Source organism: Geospiza fortis, unplaced genomic scaffold (genome assembly GCF_000277835.1).
Source record: "Geospiza fortis unplaced genomic scaffold, GeoFor_1.0 scaffold53, whole genome shotgun sequence".
NCBI classification, from domain to species: Eukaryota; Metazoa; Chordata; class Aves; order Passeriformes; family Thraupidae; genus Geospiza; species Geospiza fortis.
In genome coordinates this window covers 6143853-6156775 of record NW_005054305.1, presented here as the reverse complement: position 1 = coordinate 6156775, position 12923 = coordinate 6143853, and positions in this window count along the sequence as shown.

The window sequence follows — 12923 nt, the reverse complement described above, 5'->3', positions numbered from 1 at the left end:
GATGAGTAAGTTTGCCATCTTTTTTTTCACTAATAAAATCCTTGTGGATATTTGGTTAGTGAATGACTCATGGTGATAGTCTTAAAATCTTGTTTATGTCTAGCAAGAATAATTGCTGCATTTTCATTTTAGGGTATATGGGATAAACACACCTTTGGAAACCGATGCTCAGCTCACCTGGAGCTGGATTAGGGTCTATTTTTAGTGGCAAGGCAATTGGATTATTCCATGCAGAGGATGCTCTGAACTTAACATCATACTTAAAACTTGACATCACACATAATTTCACAAGTGTAAAAGAACCAAATTACTTCTCCCCTTTTATTTTAATTAAGACATTTTCAGTCTGGAGGTGGCCCAGCTGTTGTAAAACACAAAAGAAGTCAAGATGGCATGGATGGGTTTATGTTGTAGAGGCTGGGAGAGCAGGGGTAGGGTGAGAGAGGTGTTAGGGAGCTGCCGGAGTCCCCACCTGGGCAGACAGCCTGGTCCAGAGACCAAGCTGCAGGTGTGCAGTCCTGGGTCAGGCATGATGGAAAGTGCCACGTGTGACAGGAAAGGGATGTGGCTGTGGGTGGTGCTGTGCACCTCTGTCACTGTGCCCTGCTCAGCTCTGTGAGGGAACAAGGGGATCCCTTACCTGCAGGAGGTGGAGCAGCATTTCCTAGCAAGTGGCAGGAATTATTCGGCAGGTGGTGAACAGCTGTGGATAGAGCACAGCATGAAATGGAGTCACATTGCAAGGGGCAAAAAGTGAAAATTGGGAAATCCCGACACTGGGACATTTTGCTTGAATGATATGCTACAGTAAAATCTCTCACTGTTAGGGGATCCGAGATAGAAGTTGACAGTAAGAGTCCCAGAAAGCTAAACATTTCCTTTCCTCTGGTCTTTGCTTTAAATTTATCTCAGATTTGATTAGAAACCAGACCTGCATTTTCTGACTACCATTCACCAATCCTCCTACAACAGAGGCTATGACCCTGCCAGTCATTCCAGATGTTACTGACTTGGAGGATCTGTGTCTCCACAAAAGTGTGTTCAACTGCGTGAGAAGGTATGTGAGAGTCTGTACTCCCATCCCTAGCACAAAGCACCAGCCCAAGATTTCTTTGCTGACCAGCTCTGAAATCTGTGAGGTAGAGGAAATATTTATTTTTTAGGGTGCAGAGAGACCTTTTCAGGAAGTAGAAAGCTTTAGGCAGGATGTTACAGGTATGAAGGCAAATGTTTCAGTTGTCTTTATGAGCATGTTTCCAGTGACGGAAGTGAGTGTCTATGTGTATTCTTGCAAAGTAAAGCCTTCAATGAAGCAGACAATGCACCTTTCAGAGAAGATGGTGCAACAGCTGGGAGGTGCAAATAATCCATGTAAGCTTCAGTATGGTGTCTTTTTCTCCTGCCAATCAATCAGGCTCAGCAGCCAAGCAGGGCATACCAGTGCATACCAGGGCATGCATGCTGGGAAGTGAGAAGATTTGGGAAGCTTTGGTCCTCTGTGATCCTGAGGAAGCACCAGCTTCCCACTGAATAGGAGTGCAATGCTAGGCATAAGGTGTTGCACTGGTGAACTAATTCAAGACACACACAAAAAGAGAATGAAAATAAATCTTGGCTCTCCACATTGGGCCAGTGCAGATATCCAGTGAACTTAACACTGGAGAACAAGGTTCCAGTCAGCTGGAGTCTTATTCTTCCCCTGAAGAGCCCTGAAAAAGAAATTATATTGAAATAAACTTGACCAGAACATACGCCAGAAAAGGTTTCCACTGGAATATATTACTTCCATGACTTGATATCTTCCTGCAAAAAATATCCCAGAGGTCTTCACTAGCTTTCCTACTTTATTTTCTGAATGTGTGAACCCAGATCCTCCCAAAGCTACCCATTTGCCCATGTTCTCTCAGTCTACCAAGCAAAACATTTGCAAAGCACTTTGCTAAACCAGAATTTTTAACAAATTTCTCTTCCCTGTGAAATACAACAACACAATCCTACGCCCCAGCGAGCACCCTAGTTTGGAAATTTTCATTTTTATTTTGAAGAAGAAATATTTTGAATATGTAAGGAGGCAAACCAAGATATTTCAGATGTTTCTATTCTTAATATTTCTGTCATGTATGTGTTCTTAGGAAGGAAGAGGAGTGGGTATGAGGAGGAGTATCATCACACGGATCTCAGGGTTCACTGAAGGGCAGAGAACAGGGCAAGGAGGAGACAGCCACAGGACTGTACAAATATACACCATTAGTTACAGGCTGCAACATTCATGATAGGTTCCTGTTGTCTGACTTTGTTGAAGATGTGCTCAGCCTTTGAAAACCTGAAAAGTACAGGAGCAAGGGGTGACAAGTGGTTTAACGATTACAAGATGGTACAACCACGTCACATGCTCTTGGTCCTTGGTCTGACCCATCTCCTGACCTGTTATACAACTGCAAGCAAATTCTTTAACTGTTCCAGTCCAAATCCTGCAGTCTGCATCCAGAAGAAACAGTCCTTGCAATAAAATCCTGTCTTGCTGAATGTTTTATGGGTAACCATAATAACACTCTTTCCTTCCTCTTTCCCACGGCAAGATCTTCTGGTACCGCAGTCCCCTGAGGTACAAGGCTAAATGTGCCACAATTTGGCAACAGGCTGTGATCAAAATCAAATCTAACACCAGTGTATAGCAGTGGTGACCCACTTTCACTCTATTTTCTCCTCTCCTCCGTGGTTCTCAAAAATCACTTGCCTCTAGCATTGTCACTTCTTTAACTCCCAGCCTAGGAGATCTGCTGTGCCAGAGCACCCCATGACTCAGAGAGATCCAAAAAGCCTGAGCTTAGCAGCATGCCTACTGAACTGAGACAAATAAGATGAGCAGGTCAGTCTGACGAGCTAATCAGAACTCTCCTCTAGGAAAGATTATGCTTCCCGGACATACTCCACATATTGCAGAAAGCATGTGGAATGGTGCCAAGGCAGAGATACCAACTCCAGCATGACCCACGTTCCCTCAGTCTTGCACATCCTCAAGGACAGTTTGTCTTTTGACCTAAAACTACAAACCTTTAGAAGCATTAAATATCTTCTCTTCCTTCTCAGTGAGGGAGTTTCTCATCCCACCGTTTTCTCTGGTCTAAACACTGGGGGTTCTGCAACTGCTAAAAACATATCTCCAAGTGCCCAAGACAGAGTAGGTACAAGACAGGCCCTCTGATATTCCTCAGTTCTCCATGTGAGCCCACAAGGCCTGCATTTGTGACCCCAGTGAGTCTTGGAAGGTTGCTTCGCTATGGCAATAGAACTGAGGTTATTACTTCCCTGTCTCAGGTAGGAAGAGCACATGCTGTGACAGAAGAGCTGCAGACGGCACCTATTGAGTCTATACAGCCTCATGAACATCATTCCAACTTCAATTCCAGTAACATTACCTAGACAAACATTCTGAAGCCTGAAACTCATCGTTCCTCTCTCTATTTTTTTTCTTAATCACCCTATGGTGCATTTCTCAATTTTGAAAGCACAACACATCTCTGTTGAAAGAGCAAATAAACTATTTACACTCCCATGTTTTTGAATCTGAGCTTGTCTTACCTAGACAACGATACAAGGCTTACTGTTTATCAGTAGTCCTGTTCAAATATAAAAACCACATCATATGGGCCAGATGGTGCTCTGGAGCTGACCCACGGTTCAGATCTAGTGGTCATATCCGTTCTGTGCATGGTCTGGCCTTGTGTGGCTTTGGGAAAATGGCAGAGAACTGAAAAATAGCAGCCCCCTCTGCTATGGTGCATACTGATCCACATACTGCTGGTTAACACATGTGTGAGCCCCTTTGGAAAAAATAAATTACACAGCCCTTCTAAGAAGAGCCATTAAATGACATCGCAAGATTTTGTTTTGCTTTGCTTCCCTTATGTTTTGCTTAGAAAAACTAGAGCTAAGTCTCCATTTCAGAATTTTGGAGATTGCTATTTTGCTTTGGGCCACAAGCAAAACAGCCATTTTCAGTTCCACTCTTTATAATTTCTGCACTGGACAGGGCCAGTAAGACTTTGCATACTGATACCCACATGCTAAGGAGAGATCTGTAAGAATAATGCTGCTCTTATTTGCGATATGGCTTTTTAAAAAGACTCACCTACCACTGTTCTTTTGTTGTTGTTGCACCAAATTTACATGCAGGTCTAACACTGAAAATAAATAAGCTTGTGTGGCTTGTGTGTGTGTGTGGTGTGTGTAGTGTAGCAGATACTGGGGCAGATCGTCAGCTGGTGTAAATCAGCCTAGGTCCATTGACTTTAATGGAAACTTGCCAACTTACCCCAGCTGAGAATCTGATTATTGTTTTGCAAGTTCTTGCATTAAAGATAAGCATTCACACTCTGCTCTGTTACACTGGTGTAAATGGGAGTAACTTCACTGAAGACTCTGGAGTCTTGCTACCTGCACCTTACCTGAAAAGCAGAATTCAGTTCAAAATTTTAATGACAGTTAAAACAGTCTTTAGTTCTACTATATTTAATCTCTCCCCTTTTCCTTAAAAAAAAAATAGAAAAAAGGTAAGAAGGAAAAAATATCAGTCTGTCATGGAAAATCTCAAGTAATTCTTTTTTTTCTCTGACTCTCATTTCCAGGCTTTGTGCAAATAGTTTATTTGATTTGACACCTACTGCACAAAAGGTTGCCCCTTCTGTTCTATCAAAGCTGGTATCAAGAAAAGAGAGAGAAAAATCGCACAGCTGGTAATACAGAGAACCCAAAAATATACAAAGACGTACCAGAGGGAATAGTCATCAACATAAAGTGAACAAGCACCCAGACTATTGATTACATGCTGCTCACAGAACACTAGGCATTTCTGCCAACTTCTTTCCACTCTTACGCTGAGCTGCAGACAGCATGTTGTACTTTGCATCATCAGTTTTGATGAATAATGCACTGATAAACACTGCAGCCAATATTCTGGAGGAGCTGAGAAGCCAGATGTCATCTGGACCTCCAATAGTTTTAACCCTGGGTCTCTGACAGATACTGAAATAAACACTAGACATGCACTGCAGAATGGGCGATGCCCACATGTGAGGTTAGGCACAATATTACACTGGCAGGCATATGAAAAATGAAGGGACCTTGTAATCCTTTCACTAACAACTTCCCGAGGCACTGAGCTAGTGAGAAGGCAGCACCCTGGTGTGAGCTGCTCACTGGAAACACCTGCCAGGTGCAGCATCCCTGTGTGAGCAGGGGTGCCTGGACAAAAGGAATGCCATTATCTGTGTCAGCTTGGCCCTGCATGACACTGCTGGCTCCCCATTGGAGGGACTGAGCGAGGGGCTCAGCAGATTTAGCCCCTCAAGGAAGCAGGATCCTTGTTTGAAACACGGATGAGCTCCTCCCGTGGCTGCAGGCTGGGTGTGTTTGGATGTCAGCACAGCAGTCAGCCGGGCATCTTAGTGATACACCACAGTCTTTCTGCTCACAGGCAGCAGCACCTAGCGAGGGCTCTCAAGCCCTTAAGCTTTATTTGGTATTTATTTTACCTGCATCCTCAACTGTTTTAAGCAACAGGCCTCTTAATACCCCCCCCAGTAAAGCTCAGGGGACCTTGAGACCTGTGAAGGTTTCGTCTCACTGAGTCTCAGCAGCACCAGGCTCCATTTAAAATCGCACACAGTTTAGCAATATCAGCAGTGAGATTATGCAGTTTTAGAAGTAAACTATTCTACCCACCCACCTCAATAATCCAAGATCTCAGCATGCCATGTAAGAGTAAAACTTTCTATTTTTTAATAAGTGAGGGGAAAGGCTCTCTCTTTTTCAGAATTACAGTGTAAAGGGCTGATTGCTACCTTGAAATTCTGTTTAAGGAAGATCTGCTTATATAAAAAGCCAAATTAGGCTCTCAAAGGCTGAGTGTATGCCTAAGCAATGGAAGAGTGGTTTCTCTCTGCTGGCACTGCAGCACTGCTAGGGTCAGGAAGCCCCCTCATGGTTTGCTCACCAGGAGGAGGGTTGTATTATTTGAAGCATCCTAAATGTTCTGCTTTATTCTACTGCCAGAATTTTCCAAGAAAAACTGCCTGTCGAAAAGAATATATGTGGCTTAAATATGGAGGTGTTTTCCCTCTATTTACCTTCACCACTTTCTTTTGCACCTGAGTAACCCTCATTGGCAAATTCTCTGAGACATGCCCACATTGAGGGGAAATCCAAAAATAGGTAAAGTGCTCCTTATAATGCCATTTCTTTTCCATTCAGCTTGTCAAATAATTGAAAAATGTGAAGCATGAATAAGGACCTCTTCAAGGTATGAAACAATCCAAAAAGGAAACTGACATGCATGTGAGAAGTGGTTAAAACAAAGTAGTAGATCAGGAAACACTTACATAGATAAGGGGTAAGCTGCAAAAAGGCAGAGGCAGTGACTACAGTGGAATTTCAATTATACTGACATTGATGGGCATAGCAGTAGTGGAGTCATTAAGGATGGATGCGTGCTTCTGAGTGCAGTACCAAAGAGGTTTTTTTCGGTTTGAGGAGCAATCAACAAGACCAGGGGCTATTTTGGACTTAGTCCAAGGAAATGAGACTAGGTGAAATGAATAATGTGGAAGATAATAAACCCTTAGGGCTAGGTTATAATATCATCACATTGGAAGCACTTCTGAAAATATTTGTGAATGGTTATAAAAGTACAATAATTCTGAGGACAGAATGAGTTGTAGAAAGTTGATTGGAATCAACTGTTTGTGGACAATAATGGAAAAGCATGCAGTATTTAAGAAATGGAGAAACTGCTATTTCTATTCAGTTTATTAAAATCAAAGTCAAAATGATAGCAAAAACAAGATAATGTGGCCTCAAAAATGTAATAAAGGTATCAAAATGCTTTCCTTATTTAAAAGGCCAGGCATCCTTGAAAAATGGGAAGGTTTGGCAGTTTTAAAATGAATGAGAACAACATCAGGAGAATACCAACAATGAATAATATCCATTAAATATTTCAATCAAGACTGAAGCCAAGTTGTTCAACTGAATGCATGCAATGTAAATGGCAGAGAAGAAGAAGACAAAAAAGAAATAGGATAGTGAAACATGGAGCACTCATTTGTATCTATTTCTACAAATAAAAGGACCAGTGCTCAGCCTTCCATTCTGAGAGTAGCTCCCATGGCTGTGGCAGAGAGAGGACATGAGTTGGGGCTATTCAGGGAGTACATCCTTAATGAAGCTGCTGGCAGGGGGAAAACAGGTTTACTACTTTCATACAGAAGGGTCTGGTCCCACTCTTGTGGTGCTCAAGACCACTTAAAAGTGGATGCACACAAGTTGGCACAGGGTCTACCCTGGCGATATGGTGGCTATTCTCACTTGCCGTGGCAACATGGAAGAGTCAAGAGGAAGAAGTGCATCTTGATCCATACAAATTACTCCAAATGGTTACATGGTCAGAGATGTGGTTCAAGCAGACACATTTCATTTCAGAGATGCAGCCAGGTACTGCGCCTCTCCTCGGATGGCTGAGCATCCAGGTGATGGGTGCTGTAACCTTTCGCACTAAGGCAACTCAGCCCTTCCTAGTTTACCTAAGCTTTCAGCTGCCTTTTCTGAGCAAACTGGATCTTCTCCTGAACACCACACTTTCTCACACCAGAGAGGTCCCTTTTCCTTCTACTCAACTAGTGGTGGGAGATGCATTCACAGAGACGCAGCCAGGTACTGTGCCTCTCCTTGGATGGCTGCTGCATCCAAGTGATGGGTGCTGTAACCTTTCCCAGTAAGCTAACTCAGCCCTTTCAAGTTTACTTAAGCTTTCCACTGCCATATTTGAGAAAACTGGATCTTCTCCTGAACACCACAGTTTCTCACACCTTTTCCTTCTGCTCAGCTAGTGGTGGGAGGGTCAGAGTCATATGGCTAAGTGTTACTCTGGGAAGGAACAGGAAGATGTTGCCATGTAAGAGACCCAGCAGAGAAATGGACAGACAGCAGATGAATGTGAAAACAGGAGGCTGTGTGGTGGGTAAAGGGGAATGTGCTGAGGGGAATGTGCTGACTCTTCCTGAGGAGAAACAGGGTGTCCTTGGTGAGAGCATGCTGCAGTCAGCACAGAGCGTGGCCAGGCAGAGCCCGGGCTGGTCGTGCCTGGCTAAGCAGCACTTGGTGCCCCTGTAGGGATGTGATGTTCAGCTGGCAGCATCTCCTGCTTCTGCACACAGCCTGTGACAGGGGCCGCTGCTTCTCCCTGGGAAGGAGGCACAAGAGCTTTCTGTCTTCCTTCCTCACAGTCATGTATTTCTCAGCCCACATCACCAGCCAGCCACATCCTGAAGTTAAACTCCAACCTTCTCCAGTATCCAGAAAGGCTGGAATTACTTCTTTCAGCACAAACTTGCAAAGTGGAGAGCTCAAGATGCCAAGGCGCATGTTATATCCCAGATTTCAAAGCAGACCTCATGGCTAGCACCCAAGCTCCAAGACAACTCTTCTGATTTTACAGCATGCTTAAGCTGGGGACAAAATGGTGACTTTTCCTCTGCTGCACTGATACCTATCAAACAGACTCAGAATCTAAAAAAAAACCAATTTAATTGTAGGGTTTTTCCATCACTTACAAATTCTGGCCTCCCTGCTCTCCAAGTGACTTCAGAGCAAAAGGCTGCCATGTTGTTTTAAAGATGAAAAGTAGTTGATTTTGTCCAGTTACACATTGTACTAATGAACCAAGCACAAAATAAGCTTACCAAGCCCCCAGGTAGATGGGGACCTTTTTGTTTTGTGTTGGGGTGTGAAATGTGTCCAGATATGAGCAAAGACCATTCGTTTGTGTGATATCCTTCACCCATCTCCTTGGAGAGAGAGGATGGCACAGCATGGAACTAGAGTTTATTGCATGAATCCTCTTCCCCTAAGCCCTTTGGCACCTATCAAGCATTGAGCATCCCCCACCTCTCCCCACAGCCTCCTCTCCCTGCAGCTGCTGCACCACTGATTCAAATGCCTCACTGGAGCTTGCAGGACCCCTACTAGCCTCTACTGTAAGCTGGCCTGAGGAGATGGTTCACACTGTGCTCACAAAACCCACAAAACTCGGTGGAAATTTCAGCTCTGAGATAATGATCCAAATTTCCATGAGCCCATAAAGCAATCTAAAAAATTAGCAGGGAGAGTGCAAGATCATGCATACCTGGGCAGAATTACTTGTCACCTAGGCAGGGAAGCAGAGAGGAGGATGTAAAAGGAGGAGGTTAGTGCAACAGTAGGGCTACATTTCTCTCTCTAGAAAATTCAGAACTGTAGAGGTACAAACTACTGTTCCCAAAGAAAATGGATACCTTTGTTTATAAATCTAGAGAAAACAAGAATGGCAGTGATCCATGAGACCCTGGAAAGCTCAAATCAGGACGTCCTCCTTTTATCAAAGCATCCACATAAATGAGGAACAAAGAAAGGATTGCATAAGTGCAGAAACCAGACTGAATTATTATTATTTTAATTTTTGAAAAATTCTACCATGCAGCCTGGCCATGAAGAAGAGCAAGCCCCAGCCTTTGTGGCAGTAGAACCTGCCACATATTTGCCCTGGGTAATGAGCTCAGAGGAGGAGATTTGAAAGAAGACTTTGCATTGTTCGAGGAGGCTCTGGAGCAGAGGGAGGGTGGAATTCCATCTGTTCACTTCCGTGCGGTTCAGTGAGCTGCTTCACTTTTAATGGTTCACTAGGCTGTGACACTTAGCAGAAATTACGGTAAATGTTTTTTAAAACCTTTACATTATCATTTAAGAAGCCACATGACAAGATCACTGAAAAGCTAACCCTTTGATCTCTGTCTCTTGTGAGGTTTTTTTGTCTGATAATGGAGACAATGTACCATGTGCTATTGAGGCTGGATAATGTGTTGATGCGCATACGTTCACTTTGTCCCTTGTCCTAATGACATTCTCTATGGTTTTTTTTTTTATGCCATTGCAAAAATAAAAGCAGATTTTTTTCCCTTATAAACCATAGTCACCTCAGCAAATTCCTATATAGCTCTTGGCACGTTAGGAGAGCTGACAAAGAGCTCACACTCCAGCTCAGATGGGAAGTACCCCATGTTACTGATCAGGTGGAATTCCACTTTGCCTGCTTGAGTGACTCTGTGAACAATGTAAATCATTAAGTAAGTCTTTGAAACAGTGCAGAAAGGTGATGGGGGAAGGGAGCTCTGTATCTGGTGCTTGTTCAATGTAATCTCACAGGAGGACTGTTTATTTTTCATAAACCTTAGAAAAAGACCAAGTGGTAGCCAACAAACTCAGTTTGACTTGAACACTGGGACAGGAAATAATGGGAAATGCTTCTACTTTTCTGTGTTTAATCAGCATTTAGGACTTTTTTTTCTCTTTACATTTTCTCCTCTCCATCAGAGTTTTCAGCACTTTATTGGTCTTTTCCATCTGGAGAAAAGTCTATGGAGTGCCTGGAAGACTTGGAACAGCCATTTGGATGTCTTCACTGCTGTAGAAATTGGCTAGAAGTACCAACAGAAAATCTTTATCTTTTTGCAAAGGGAAACAAGTAAAAATGAAGTCAGGCTCCCCATAGATCCATGGCTCTCAAAGGTCTCTGCTGCCTTTGCCCTAGTCACAGGAAAAGGTTTGCAGCTTCTTTAGACAGACAACACTTCCCCACCAACTGCACTGCATAGGCAGCATGTCTTAAAAACAGGCAGCCCAAAAAACAAATAGAAGGTACAAATTCCAGACCTTAGGGATCATTCTTATGTTTTCAGACCTTTAAGCATTAAATTTCAAAGGCCGTTTTGGTGCTGGGAACAGTTATGTGCAGATTCAGAAACACTTTTTTGCTTTTGTCAGTTTTGTCTGATCCAAGTCATGGGCATGAGTTCACAGCACGATTTCAAGCCCTCCACTATGTGAAGATATTCCCTAGGAAATAGATATCTCTGAGATACAGATTCTGAACCGGGATGGTGTCCACAACACTGACTTCATTCTGTTCACATTTTGCCAAGGATCATGGCTGTCAACACACATTGTGAGTAGAAATTTGTCCATCACAAGGGGAAATTCCACAGCAAAATATAGTTAAATGAACCCAGTGAATTCTTGCTAAATCTCTGCTACTTTGTTGACCCTCTTGATTAAAAACAACCATTTTCCTCCTGCAAGGGGGAATAGGCCAGAAAAGCAAAAGGCTGCTCAGGCCATTAATGAAAAGCCTGATAAACTACTTGATGAGAATATACAGAGAGGTCACCAGAGAGAGAAAAGGAGAAGGAAGCAAGGACTGCGGCTGAATTTCAGGTGGAAGAGTGTCATACTTTGGATAAGCCAGTAGGAATGGAAGGGGAGGAAGGGGACAGGCTGGTTGGGATTCCAGCTGTGAGTATCTTAACATTGTCCCCTCTTAACATTGTCCCCTCTAGCTGTTGACTTGAGTAAGGTACTAGTGATCTTGAGAATTTGCCTAACATCTAAAACAGCACAAACAGATTAAACAGAAGCAAGCAGCTAAATGTTGGCTGTTTTGTATTGCTCCCTGCATCGCCTCCATGCTGTCCTCTGCCCCTGATCAAGCACAAAGCTCAGGAGCATCCAGGTTAGGGAAGCCCCCACACAGCTCTGCTGATAACATGGTTGCTTCTGACTGTTTCTGATTTGTCTCAAGAGGGCACAGAGGCAGCAAGACACCCCCATCTACTCTTCCTCAACTGTGCTGAAACATAATTTCAAATATTTCTTTCCAAGAAGTCACCAAGTCTTTCTTTTCTTCCCCTCTTGGGGATTTGCAAAAGCTTATTTGAACTCCAGTGTCCCTGTGTTGGCATAGTGGCCAGTGAATGCTTTATTTTACAGGGACATGCTGCCTCTCACACTAAACGTGGAATCCTTCCTGCAGAAATATCCCTATCTCAGGAAATTGGAAAAGCATGGCCAATATAGAGCAAATAAATCTATCTGCATGTGGACTTTGACTGGTATCAAACTGGCTCATTTATTGCCACAACTCTTTGCTGGGAGATTTTTGTGCTGCTGTAGAGCTGCTAAATTCCCCTTGAGTACTATTAGTGTTGCTGCTTTTTATGTCTCTCTCCATGACACTACTCAGTGCAAGTTATAATTAACTCAGAGAAAGTAGAAGGGGATGGACTCTGTCTGTTTAGGGGGAAATGGGTACAGATTGGGAAAAGATAATGCCAAATAACCTTTGAGCTTTCTAGTATCCCCTGAACCTCCATTATTTTTAGACCTCACCTTTCTACTGAGAGTCAGCCAAAAAAAGCCTGTTGTCTGCTGCAAACTACAGCAATCAGCAATGATTTTCAGAGCTGAGGGAGGACTCAAATAACTTGACTTGTAAGACCTTTGTACTGGCCTTTTGCACAAGACTAGCTTTCAGCATTGGAGAAATACAGAAGCCACCCCTGGCTGGGATCTTAGTATCAAAGGTGAAAATGTTCCCATTTTCCAGCAATGCTGGACAGTCTGGAAAACAATTTACTGCTTAACTACTAAAGATATAAACACCAAATGCAAGACCTACACTAGGCACACTCAAGCTGAAGGGCTTGTATGCAACCAAGGGGTGCAAAGGCAGGCTGAGAGAGGGTAGCACAAGATTTCTGAAGGCGCATGCACATATAGAGGAGCCTAGCAAAGTTTCTTGCATTTCTTAAAGTACTGAATTGTGGAAGAATAAATGGATAGAAAAAATAGCATAGTAGTGACCATATATGCTTTGGACACAGAAATGATTTCCCTGGCAGCAAGCAGTGAGTGCTAACACAGTCTTGGTGCTCAGCTCACAGAATCTTTGGAAGTTGACAAGGAAAAATAAGTCTCCTTTCTGACTCTGACGTCTCTCCTGCAGGTAAATTTAGCCATAAGCAACTTCATACAGCTGAGGAAACCTACTGAATTCA